The 12941-nt window shown below is 44.8% G+C and overlaps 1 protein-coding gene across 1 annotated transcript in view; it reads right to left on the reverse strand.

Moving 5' to 3' along the window:
* ZNF599 (zinc finger protein 599) overlaps nucleotides 1-6454 on the reverse strand; it is an 82455-nt gene extending 76001 nt beyond the window's left edge. The window contains exons 1-2 of the mRNA XM_008969229.6: nucleotides 376-6454; nucleotides 104-195 (exon numbers count right to left, since the gene is read on the reverse strand). The gene's annotated coding sequence lies outside the window, so the exon portion shown is untranslated. The remainder of the gene's footprint in view (nucleotides 1-103; nucleotides 196-375) is intronic.
* Nucleotides 6455-12941: the final 6487 nt, after the last annotated feature.

A 12941-nucleotide genomic window follows, 5' to 3' on the forward strand; every position in this document is an offset into this window, starting at 1 on the left:
TCCTCTACTCCGTGTAGGGGAGGCTCTGCCTCCGGTGACCCCGAGGGAAAGAGCTAGAGCACCCACAGGTGCTGACTGCTGCGGCGCTGAGGACGCTGCACACCCGTTCACCGGCTGTCCCAGTGCTGCTCACAACCGGCGTCCGCGGCCCCCAACCGTCGAACAGAGCGCGTGGGGCCATCTGGTGCCAAACGCCTGCAACGGAATGCAGAAGGTCACGAGGCGCTAGAGACCGGTTGGGGGCAGGTGGTTGGGCCTTGACGCTCTTTGCTGGGCGTCGTTTTTTCTTCTCGCCCCCTTCGCTCCTGTGCGCTTAGTGCACAAGCCCTGGGCTCACACACCCTTTCTCTGTCACGTGTTCCAACAGCATCTCACCTGCATCGGGCTGAACAGGAGACCTCAATTTTCTACTCTACTCCAAGGATTCGCCGGCTCACAACTGCTCTTCATATCTTCAGCAAGCTTTGTCTGTGCCCTGCCCCTCTGTCCCCCATTGCCTACCATACCCGCTCCCACCAAGCCTGCATCACCTCGCTGTCTCTGTGCCTCTCCCCGGCCCCCTTCCAGGCCTTTCTCCCACAATTTCTGGTCTTTGCTCCTGGGTGTTCTGTCGACCCTAAGAGGCGGTGTCTGATCTGGCAGGCTCAATGCCTTTCTCTGGCGCTGTCTGCACCTCCAATATATTCAGTGACTCAGGAAGGATCCATCCTGCAGGGCCCAGATAGACTCTCCTGTTTGCCACCTGAGCAGAAAGGCACCTCTGTGAGGTCTTTGCCACCCAGTCACCCTACCAGACCCAATCAGCACGTGGGAGACGTGGATGAGAGGAGGACAGAGATGGGGAGGGACCAAAAGACTACGTGGGGCCTTGAAGGATGTCATAAGAACGTTGCCTTTTACTGAGAGATGGGAACCATGGAGGGTTTCAAACTGCTGAGACTGGCATGATATGACTTAGGGCTTTTTTGTTTGTTTGCTTGTTTGTTTTTTCTTTTTTGTGACGGAGTCTCAGAGTCTTCCTCTGTCATCCAGGCTGGAGTGCAGTGGTGTGATCTTGGTTCACTAGAACCTCCGTCTCCCGGGTTCAAGATATTCTCCTGCCTCAGCCTCCCGAGTAGCTGGGATTACAGGCACCCACCACCACGCCCGGCTAATTTTTGTCTTTTTAGATGTTTTATCTCAGAGAAAGAGCTTCCATGTTCTCTAACTCTTGTAAACATGTATTCTTCAAGAAACTTTACAATATAACATTCATACACAGAAGTGTACAAATCATCTGTCTATTCCTCAATATATTTTTGCAGAATGAACAAACCTATGTAATCTAGATCAAGAAGCAAAACACAGGCACCTCAGAATCAACCTCATGCTCATTCCTAGTCACTATGCCCCTCCCAAAATTTTAACATTATAGATTAGTTTTGCCTATTTAAAAACTTTATATAAATGGAACCCTACCATGTGTCCTGTTTGTGGCTGTGTCTTTTCATTCAACACTTCGTAAAATTCATCCATGTTGCTGCTTTTAGCAGCACTTTATTCTTTTATATTGCTGTGTGATGTTCCATTGAACAAATATAATTTACCCATTCTATTATTGATGGATGTTTGGCTATTAGAAATAATAATGCTACTGTGGCTAGGTGTAGTGGCTCATGCCTGTAATCCTAGCAGTTTGGGAGACTGAGGAGGGAGGATTGCTTGAGACCAAGAGTTCACGACCAACCTGGCCAACATAGTGAGACCCCCATCTCTCTTTAAAAAAAAAAAAAAGAAAGAAAGAATGCTTCTGTGAACATTCATGTGTATGTTTTCGACTACTTCTGAGGTAGGACGCAGGACTCGACTACAGAGCCGGGGCTTGGACACTGGAGCAAATTGAGGACTAGCTAAAACAGGGTCAGGGTGGAAGCAGCTTTCCATCAGACACACCCACCAGTGTGCTATGTCAGTTTACATTTGTCATGGCAACATGCAGGAATTACTGCTCCTTTCCATGGCAATGACCCAATGACCCAGAAGTTACTACCCTTTTCCTAGAAATTTCAGCATAAACCACCCCTTAATCTGCATGCAATTAAAAGTAGATATAAATATGACTGCAGAACTGCCCTGAGCTGCGGCTCTCTGCGCCCTGCCAATAGAGTAACCCTGCTCAGCAGGAGCAGTCACAGAGCTGTAACACTGCCTCTTCAATAGAGCTGTCTTCCTCTACCACCAGCTCACCCTTGAATCCTTTGCTGGGTGAAGCAAAGAACCCTCCCAAGCTAAGCCCCAATTTGGGCTTGCCTGCCCAGCATTACTTCCAATATCATGGAAATTTTCAGTGATGCCTACTATGAGGTTTATTGCTTAACTTTTCACATTTAGCTCTGGAATTCTCCTGTCGATTTGCATGTCTTTTGTAGATTTATTTCATGTTTATTGATGCTACTATAAATCCTCTGAAGGGATTTACCTTTGGATGTAGAAGGCAGCTAGGATGGGAAAGCACACTTTATTCTGAGATTAATGTAAGTCAGAGCCATGCTTCACTTTTTTGAAGGCTGGCTCTCTCCTGTTATCCTTATTTCTGGGATATTGGCTTTCAGACATTTTACATGAAAGCCTGAGTATTTTTTGGGGACCTTCTTCATTGGCAGGTCCTGACTTTTTTTTTCTCACCAGCCCCTGAAATTGCTGAATTTTACCTCCAAAACTTGATTTGAAAAAAACGAAGCAAAGGTAGAAAGAATATCATTCTAAAATCATTGTTTTATAAACAGATTTTGCTACATAGATGCAATTGGCCATAATAATGGCAGAGAAGGCCAGATCTTCCTTATAACTGTTATAACAGTTTTGAAACATGAAAAAGGTTCATTTAGAAAACAATGTTAAGGTAGGGGCATGGCAGAGAATGGGAAGATGGTCAGCCGGGAGGAGCAGTGCAAGAAGAGAGCAAAGACACAAGCACTCTTGTGTGCAGAAAAGGCATGGTGAACGTAGGGGTAAAAATCACTAGCCCTTCTCAGAGCAATTCCAACATTCTCTGAAGGAAAGTCCACGGACCATGAGAAACTCCCACCTTCTGAGACACATATATCTGGACTGTGGGACTTTGACCCATGTTGGATCAGCCAGATCCCCTCTCCCTGGAGCAGTTTGTCAGCACAGGAAGAGAACAGTTCAGGCCTTGGAGAGAGAGTCATTTATGGGTAGGATGCCCTGGCTTCCTATGGCTGGCAAGTGTGAAAGTTGATTGTATAAATTGAGCCATTCTTGTTATACCCAACTGAAACAGAATTGGAAGGCCAGGGGGAGAAAACACACTCAGGCCACGCCAAGAATGTAATTCTTTGCAAGCCTAGCTGTTGAAATTGCCTGCTGTAACCCAAAAATGGTTTTATGTAGTAGCTTCTGAAACAACCTGCCGGACTCTATGATTACTTTTACCCACTGCTATCACTTACCAATCAGAACTTGCCAGCTCCCCAAAACTTTACTAGTGCCAATGAGTTGTCTTTGCAAAACAAATTGTCTTTGCTCTTTTAACGAAATCTCTATTTGTTCTTCTAAAAGGCTGCCCAGTTGTATGCCCTGAATTACAATTTTCACTTCCCAAATAAAACAGTTTATATTTAGAGATTTATCTCTGTATTTTGATTTCGACCCAAGGCCCTGATTTGCTCACTGCTGTGATCCAGTTGCACCTCCAGGTTCAGTCAATCTTCTCCAATTCTTCAAGGATTGTCCCAAGATAGGTTAGTTTTGGCTGTCCTAGCTTTTCATATAAATAGGGACATGCAGTATGCATTCCTGTGCAAGGATTCTTTTCACTTAGCAGAATGCTGTGCTTTTGTACTTTTGTTGTCTGTCATCAGGGGTTATTTTCTTTGATAGCTGAGTAATATGAATACTTCATAATTTCTTTTTCTATTCTCATGTGGATTGGTATCAGGGATATTTCCATATTATGCTTATTATGAATAAGGCTTTTATGAATTTTGCCTACTATGTAAGGCTTTTTGTGTCATGCAAGCCTTTTTGTGTACATATGTTTTCATTTCTCTCAAGGAAATAATTCAGAATGGAAGCACTGAGTAAGAATAAGTACATGTTTAGTTTTACAGTAAGTTTTATGACATTCTTTCAATGTGATTGTACCATTTCATATTATCATTGCAATGAAAAATGTTTCATGTTTTCATTTCTCTCGAGGAAATAATTCAGAATGGAAGCACTGAGTAAGAATAATTATATGTTTAGTTTTATAATAAGTTTTATGACATTTTTTCAATGTGATTGTACCGTTTCATATTATCACTGCAATGAGAAGTGTTCCACGTTTTTCATTTGTCTCGAGGAAATAATTCAGAATGGAAGTGCTGAGTAAGAATGTGTATGTTTACTTTTATAATAAGTGTTATGACATTTTCTCAATGTGATTGTACCATTTTATATTATTACTGCAAGTGAGAAGTGTTCCAAGTGCTTTACATCCCTACAGGCATTCTGGTGGATGTGCAATGGCATCTCAGTGTGGTTTTCATTTAAACTTCCCTGATGATATTGAGCATTTTTGGTGGGCCTGTTGAACCTTTCTGAATCAACTTTTGGAAAGGGATTATTGCTCAAATGTTTTGTCCAGGTTTTTTAATTGGGTGGTTTGCCTTATTGTTATTCTATCATTATTATTGTTAGGTTTTGAAGGGAAGGGGAGAGAGAGAGAGTTGGTGGCTCTACAGCAACACAGGTTTATTGCCAGTACAACTTGCAGAGAGGGGACCAGCTTGGTGCCAGAGCTCACTGCTGCTTACAGGCTGGGGTAATTACAGGTCTGGGCAGGAGGGGTCTGGGCCATATGGCTTGCTGCCCAGGAGGATGTTGATAAAGATGTTCCTTGGGCCTTTGCCCAGCAGGATGTGATAAGGAAGTCAGGTGGCTGGGCAGGATGTTTCTCACAGCCCAGGGCCCCATGGAATGTTTCATTCTGACCAGGGTCTGTAAAATGGCAGGGGCTTGCAAAATGGTGCAGCTTGGACTAACAATTATTATTAATCCTAAAGGGAGAAGGAGATTCAGCAAGAATGGTGAAAGGAGAATTATAAGTTGGGCTTCTCGTTTCATGATCAATATCTGATGGGGGGGCGGGTAAGTACAGGGGCAGTCAGGATTGGAGGGTCTGGCAAACAGGTCAGCTGAATCAGTGTCTACTAATGAGGCAGGAGCCAGGATCCACATGATGAAAGTGGCCACAGTCAGGAAGTCTGAAATTTTCTCAGCAGAAAGGGAGAAAGAACAGGCAGGCTGAGTGGCCCTGCTGTCTGAAGGGGCCTCAGTTTTATCCTCCAACGCCTTGGGGCTCCACTGGTGCTCACCTCTCTTCTCCAAGCCTAGGTCTTCAGCAGTGACTATACAGGAAACCTAGGGGGCAGAGGTAGCTCTCCTCCACCCAACAATAGCGGCAGTGGCAGCAGCAGGAGTACTGGAATTTGGAGTTACAGAGCTCACAGCTGTTAGATGTGTTTGGAAAGTTCCTTCTTGAGAGTGTCTGGAAGCTTTTTCTCCCTGTGTCTTGTCTGACTTTAGTGAGGCTGGAGATCTGGGTGAATGGCCTCCATCAACATCTTCCTTCGCCCACCTCTCCAGTAGCAGAGCGCAGATAAGACTGGACGGGACAGCCCTGCTGAACCCACGGCAGACCTCCAAAGAGGTCTGTATAAGCTGGCGATGTCACTGCCTTTGGCAAATGGGCTCAGAGAAGATGCTTTCTTACTCAAGGCGTCTTCTGGGTGTTTGGAACAGAGGCTTCCTTTCAGGAGTCCAGGACTGTACTGGAAGGAAGTGACCACAAGATGACACCGTTGATCTTCCAGACACTCCCGCTGTTATGAGGGTGAGGGGGGAGCCCTTCTCTAATTATCCTTCTTTTGCTACTTTTCCCCTCTGCCTTAGCTTTTCCTTTCCTGCACTCTCCTGGGGACTTCAACTCAGTCTTTCTGAGGCAAGTATGGAGGGGAGGACAGGGTGGCCCAGCTTCGTAGAGATCACCACCTGCTCAAACCCCAAACAGAAAGGAGTCATTTGCAGCCTGGAGGAGGACTCTACCATTCCAAGATATTCAGCTGAGCACCCTAGTAGTGCTAGCCGGCAGCAGTGGCTCCTGAGACCTCCACACCAGAGTCCCGCACACATTCAAGGTAAGAACCCCAGAGAGGAGCCCAGAGCCTGCGGAATCAGACACCGCCTCCTAGCGGTGATGTCCAACCGAAAAGGCGCGGGACTGCAGTAAACCTGGGCGAGCAAGGTCGAGGAGAGCTCTGTGCCGGGACCGCGAGGCGATCCAGACCAGATGGGGAACACCGGGGGCAGTGGCGGGGGACGAGGGGCGCGTATGAAGCTTGTAGAAGAGGTTGCCGGTGAAGAGCAGCCTGCGCGCTGCACACCCTGTTACGCAGTTGAGCCGCCGTTGGAACGCGTGGAGAGAAAGGGTGCGCGAGGCCAGGGCTCGAAGAAATGCAGCAGAGGGCAAAGGGCGAGGTCCAACGGCCCAGCCCCAGCAGGGGACTCTCGAGCTTCGGGATTCCGCTTATCCGGTAGCCGCTGTTTAGACCCAGACCGGCCCCTGCGCGATATGAGCACTGCTCAGGACTGCAGCTGTTGGGCACCAGCAGCCAGGTCTGCAGGCTCCGCGAAGCCTGGCCCGGACCGTAGCTTCTGCAAGCAGTCCAGGTGTATCCTGGGGTCACTGGAGGGCAGAGCCTGCTCAGAGCGAGTACAGAAGCAGCCCAGGTCTTCCCAGCACCAGGTTCACTGGAAGTGCCAGGTGTGGGAGAGGGAGCTGGGGAGGGAAGAGGGCTATGCTGGTTCCCGAGCTGAATGATGTACCCAAGAGGCCAGGTAGCTGCAGCAGGTGCTAAGATGAGGAGGAGACGCCATCCTGGGGTGCAAATATGGAGCACAAAAGGCTGGACCCTCTTCCTTTTAGGCAGCTGCTGCTGAAGACATCAGTTTCCCCTCTCCCCTCCTCAGGCCACCACCTCCTTCATGCTCCTCTGTGATCACCTCTCCAAGTCCCGGTGTCAGGAGCCTTCTCTGTGGCCGCCCTGGAGAGACTTGAGCCTGGGATGTGACGTGCTGGGCTGTGAAGCTTTCTGAGAAGGGAAACCTGTGGCCTGACCTGCCTGGATGCTGCACCCAACCTCATCTCTTCCTGGGAGGCAGGCTCTCTTCGCTTGTTTTTACAAATTTGGTAAAACAGCATTTCAGTCCTAGTCCCTGGTAGTGACCCTGCCAGGATTTGACCCAGGCTGTCTGACTCTATGTATGCACACATCACGTATTACCATTTTTTATTGTCCTTAGTCCATGGCACACATATAATGAGCACTTACGTGGCCCACTAGGAAGTCTTTCCTTTTTGGTTCAACTCAGATCTTGGCCATTGGCCACAATGGGGCCTTGGTCTCCTCTGAAGATGACCTGGGACTGCTGTTCACAAGCAAATCCCCATTGGGCATTTCTATTCTCATTGAGCTTGCAGCAAACCATGAAGGTCCCTGTGGCCTATCTTCTCCCAAAGCCAAGGATGGGAGATGGTACCTCAGGTGGGCACAGGATTCATGCTGATTTAAAAGTTTTATGGCAGGGCACAGTGGCTCCTGCCTATAATCTCAACACTGGGAGGCTGAGGCAGGAGAAATGCTGGAGACCAGGAGTATGCAACCAGCCTGAGCAACACAGTGAGACCCTGTCTCTCCAAAAAAATTTTAAAATAAAATTAGCTGGGCATGGCGGCATACGCCTATAGTCCCAGCTACTCAGGAGGCTGAGGTGGGAGGATCACTTGAGCCCAGGAGTATGAGGTTATAGTGATCTATGATCACACAACTGCACTACAGCCTGGACAACAGAGCGAGACCCTGTCTTGTTTGTTTTGTTTTTTTTTGAGATGGAGTCTTACTCTGTCGCACAGACTGGAGTGCAGTGGTACGATCACTGCAACCTCTGCCTCCTGGGTTCAAGCAATCGTCCTGCCTCAGCCTCCCAAGTAGCTGGGATTACAGGCACCCACCAGCACGCCCGGCTAATTTTTGTATTTTTAGTAGAGACGGGGTTTCACCATGTTGTCCAGGCTGGTCTTGAACTCCTGACCTCAGGTGATCCACCCACCTCGGCCTCCCAAAATGCTGGGATTACAGGTGTGAGCCACTGCACCTGGGCCTGTCTCATTTTTTAGAAAGACTTTTCAGGATCCTGGTCAATATTGACAATTTATCAATATTGACTTTTCCAGTACAGGAGCATGATATATGTCTCCATATATTTAGGTCTTTTAAGATTTAAGATTTTCTCTCAACAATATTTTGTAGCAAGGTCAACAAGCTAATTGGCCCCTGAACTATTTTTGTAAGGCCAGTGACTAAGTACAGTGTTAACATTTTTGGCCGGGTGCAGTGCCTCATGCCTGTAATCCCAGCACTTTGGGAGGCCGAGGTGGGTGGATCAACTGAGGTCAGGTGTTCAAGACCAGCCTGGCCAACATGATGAAAGCCCATCTCTACTAAAAATACAAAAAATTAGCTGGGTGTGGTGGCAGGCGCCTGTAATTCCAGCTACTCGAGAGGCTGAGGCAGGAGAATTGCTTGAACTGGGAGGCAGAGGTTATAGTGAGCTGAGATCATGCCACTGCACTCCAGCCTGGGCAACAAGAGCGAAACTCTGTCTCAAGGAAAAAGAAAAAATTAAGGGTCTGAAAATATAAAAACGAGACTAAGTGGAAAAGACCATAAGCCACCCATAACGCCATATTTACTATCTGGGTTTTTAAGAGAAAATTTGTAACCACTGTTTTGTAGTTTTCTGTGAGTCTAACTTGCACAGCTTTTGCTAATTTATTCCTGTGTATTTTATGTGAGTTGTAAACACTACTGTAAATGGTATCATTCCAATTTTAGTTTTCAATCATTCATCAATGGTATACAGAAAATTTTAAAAATACATACTGACTTGTATACTGAGACCTTGGTAAATTCACTTTTGACTTCTGGTAGCTTCTTCGTTTTCTATGAATCATGTTTATGTGAATAAAGCTACTTTAACTTCTGTTTTAATCTGCATGCCTTTTTCTTTCTCTTTCTTACCTTTACATTTGCAGAAACCAACAACTGTCAGCATTGACACCATCAGGCCTTTCTCTTCTAATTTAACCTTGCAGCCAACCACACGGCTGTCTGTGCGGGATCTCTCCCCAGGCTCAAGGACATGAGATGCGGATCAGGTAGGTGCAAGATCCATGCTGTCTTAAAAAGTCTTATAAGGCCAATATGTCTTGGAGCAATTCCATACACCAGGGGTCCCCAACACCCAGGCCACAGACCAGTACTGGCTGTGGCCTGTTAGGAACTGGGTCACACAGCAGGAGGTGAGTGGCAGGTGAGCGGATATTACCACCTAAGCTCCGCCACCTGTCAGATCAGCAGCGGCATTAGATGCTCTTAGGAGTGCGAACCCTACTGTGAACTGCGCATGCAAGGGATCTAGGTTTCACACTCCTTATGAGAATCTAATGTCTGAGAATAGTTTTATTCCAAAACCATCTCCCCGCTACCCATGGAAAAATTTTTTTCCACGAAACCAGTTTCTGGTGCCAAAAAGGTTGGGGACTGCTGCCATAGACCAGCTTTCTGGATTCTGGCTGAAACGGACAACTTACCAATATTAATTCTTCACTCCACCAGCTGATACACACACACACACACACACACACACACACACACATTTGTACATGTATTGGTATACGGCAGTTTACAGAAAAATAATTGTTTTATATATATTGATCTTGTATACTGGCACCTTGCTAAATTCACACCTTACTTTTTATAATTTTTTATAGATGGATTGTAGGATTTTCTGCATACACAATCAGGATTTCTGTGCATTGAGTAGTTTACCCTTTTCTTTTAAATCTGTATGATTTTAATTTTTCTTATCCTCTACCTTTGCTGCAACCTCCAATACAACATTGAATCCAAGAGAAGTCAATGGACTTCATTTTCTACTTCCTGATCTTGGGGGGAAAATATTCAGTATGCTGTTAACTGAAGTTTTTTTTCGTTCAATGCATGCATTATCACATAAAAGAAATAAGGAAATTCCGCCCACTTCCTACTTGACTGAAAGATTTTTTTTGAAAGGAATGTTAGCTTTTTTCGATTAGTTTGTTCACAACTATTGAGATGAATTGTATCGGCTGATTCTTTTCTAATAGCTTTTTTGAGAGACAATTCATGTAAAATACAATCCACGTATTTGAAGTATAGAATTCAATGGCTATTAGTGTATTCACAGAAATGTGCAACCATCAACACAATTTTGTAAAATATTCATCACCCCAAAAAGAATCTTTGTACACCTTAGCCATCACCTTCTAATACCCCCACACCTCCCAGTTCTAGGCAAGCATTAATCGACTTTCTGTCTTTGAGTTTACCTACTCTGGACATTTCCTGTATGAAACCATAGACTATGTGGTTCCTTCTGGCCGGATTCATTCATGTATTATAATAGTTTTATATGGCATATACATAACACAAAATTTACCATTTTAACAATTTCTAAATGTACAATTCACTGGCATTTAGTACATTTATATTGTTGTATAACCATCGCCACTATTCATCTCCAGAACTTTTTCATCATCCTAAGTTGAAACTCTGTACCTATTAAACAATAACTCCCCAGCACACATTCCCCACAGCTCTGGTAACCACTATTCTGTCTCTATGAATTTGCCTATTCCAGGTATATCATATAAGTAGAATGACACCTTTGTCCTTCTATGTCCAGGTTGTTTTACCTGGCATAGTTTTTTTTCAGGTTTTATCCATATTGTAGCATGTATTAGAATTTCCTTCCTTTTGAGGCTGAATAATATGCCATTGTATGTTTTGTTTCCCCATTCCTACATTGCTGGATACCTGGGTTGCTTCCAGCTTTTGGCTATTGTGGATGATTCCACTATGAACATGGGGTACTACTGGGAAATAGAGTAGAATGAACCTGACATTTATTCAACAACACAGACACATCTCAAAACCATTATGCTTATCAAGTACCCACACCCAAAACTGCATACTCTGATTCTGTGTATAACAAATTTTAGAAATAGCAAGATTAATATGAAATGTCAGAAAGCGGATAAATGGTTGTTTGTGGTTAGATATGCGGAGGAACTAACAACAAAGGAGCATAAGGGGATTTTTTAGGATGATGGAAATGATCTGTACCTGAATTGTGGTGGGGCCTTGAGTGTACACATTTGTTAAAACTTAGCGAACATAAAACAGATGCATTTTTCATGTAAATTTTACCTCCAAAAGGTTTATCCGAAAAAAAACATTTGATGCAAAGGCAGTCACAACGTCATGCTAATATCGTTGATTGTTTTATAGGCAACTGCTATTGCAGTAGATGAAATTGACGATAATTAGGGCAGAGATAGACTATGTGGTTCTTTGTGGCTGGGCTCACTTGTGTAGCATAATGGTTTTATATTGTGTATAAACAACATAAAATTTACCATTTTAACAATTTTTAAATGCACAACTCACTGGCAATAAGTACATTTATATTGATGTACAATTATTGCCACTCTCCATCTCCAAAACTTTTGTTCATAACTGCTATGGTAGTTTGTAATATATTTTAGACAATTCATTTAGAAAAGATTAATGCTAAGGAAGGGGTATGGTGGATAATAGGAAGGCAAGCAGTGGGGGTGCTGGGCAGGGGGTAAGGCAGGAAGAAAGACAAAGCAGCAAGTAAGCTTAGATGCAGAGAAGGCTTGCTAACATGCAGACCTTGTCTGTTGCAATATACCCTGATGAGAAGTTCATGTGCGATGAAACTCCAACTCCTGGGACCTATGTGTGGAACACTGGGACCCTGACCCTGTCAGATCAGTCAGATCCCCTTTCTCCAGAGCAGATTGGTCAGCACAGGGAGACAACAGCTCACATCTTCACCCTGTGAGATCACTTATGGGAGGGGCTGCCCTGACCCCCCACATCTGACTCCCCCATGCTATAGTTTGGTTTGTTTGTCCCCTCCAAATCTCATGTTGCAATGTGATCTCCAGTGTTAGAGGTGGAGCCTGATGGTAAGTGTTTGGGTCATGGGGTTGGAGCCCCCATGATGTCTTGGAGCTTTCCTCACAGTGATGAGTGAGTTCTCACTCTATTAAGCCCTGCAAGAGCTGATTGTTAAAAACAGCCTGGCACCTTCCTCCCCTCCTCTCTCGCTTCTTCTCTTGCCTAGTGATCTTTGCACATGCCAGCTCCTCTTTGCCAGCCTAAGGCCCTCACCAGAAGCAGATCCTGGCATCATCCTTCTTATACAGCCTGCAGGACTGTGAGCCAAAGAAACCTCTTTTCTTTATAAATTACCCAGCCTCAGGTATTCTTTTTATAGCAACACAAAAATGAACGAAGACATCCCTCTCTTCAATGCTGCAGGAATTGTTTTCATTACAGGTTTGGGCTGCTCCATAATTTCATATAAATGGGAGCATACATTATGCACTGTTCTTAAGCCTTAAGGAGTCTTTCATTCAGCATCATGTTTCTGTGATCCATCCATGTTGCCTGTTATCAGGAATTCATTCACTTTGATATCTGAGTATGAATGCACCATGGTTTGTTTTTGCTTTCTATATAAATAGACATCTGAGGTACTTCCAGGTTTTACATATTATGAATAAGGCTGCTGTGAACTTTTCTGGTGCAAGTGATTCTGTGTCCATGTGTTTTTATTTCTCTCGGGTTAATACTTAGGAATGAAATTGCTCAGTCAGACTAGATATATGTGTAGTTTTCTGAGAAACCATATGAACTTTTTTCCAAAGTGGTTTTACAATTTTATATCCTCTCCAGAAATGAAGAAGAGTTCCAGGTACTCCA

Source organism: Pan paniscus, chromosome 20 (assembly GCF_029289425.2).
Source record: "Pan paniscus chromosome 20, NHGRI_mPanPan1-v2.0_pri, whole genome shotgun sequence".
In the NCBI taxonomy this organism is placed as follows: domain Eukaryota; kingdom Metazoa; phylum Chordata; class Mammalia; order Primates; family Hominidae; genus Pan; species Pan paniscus.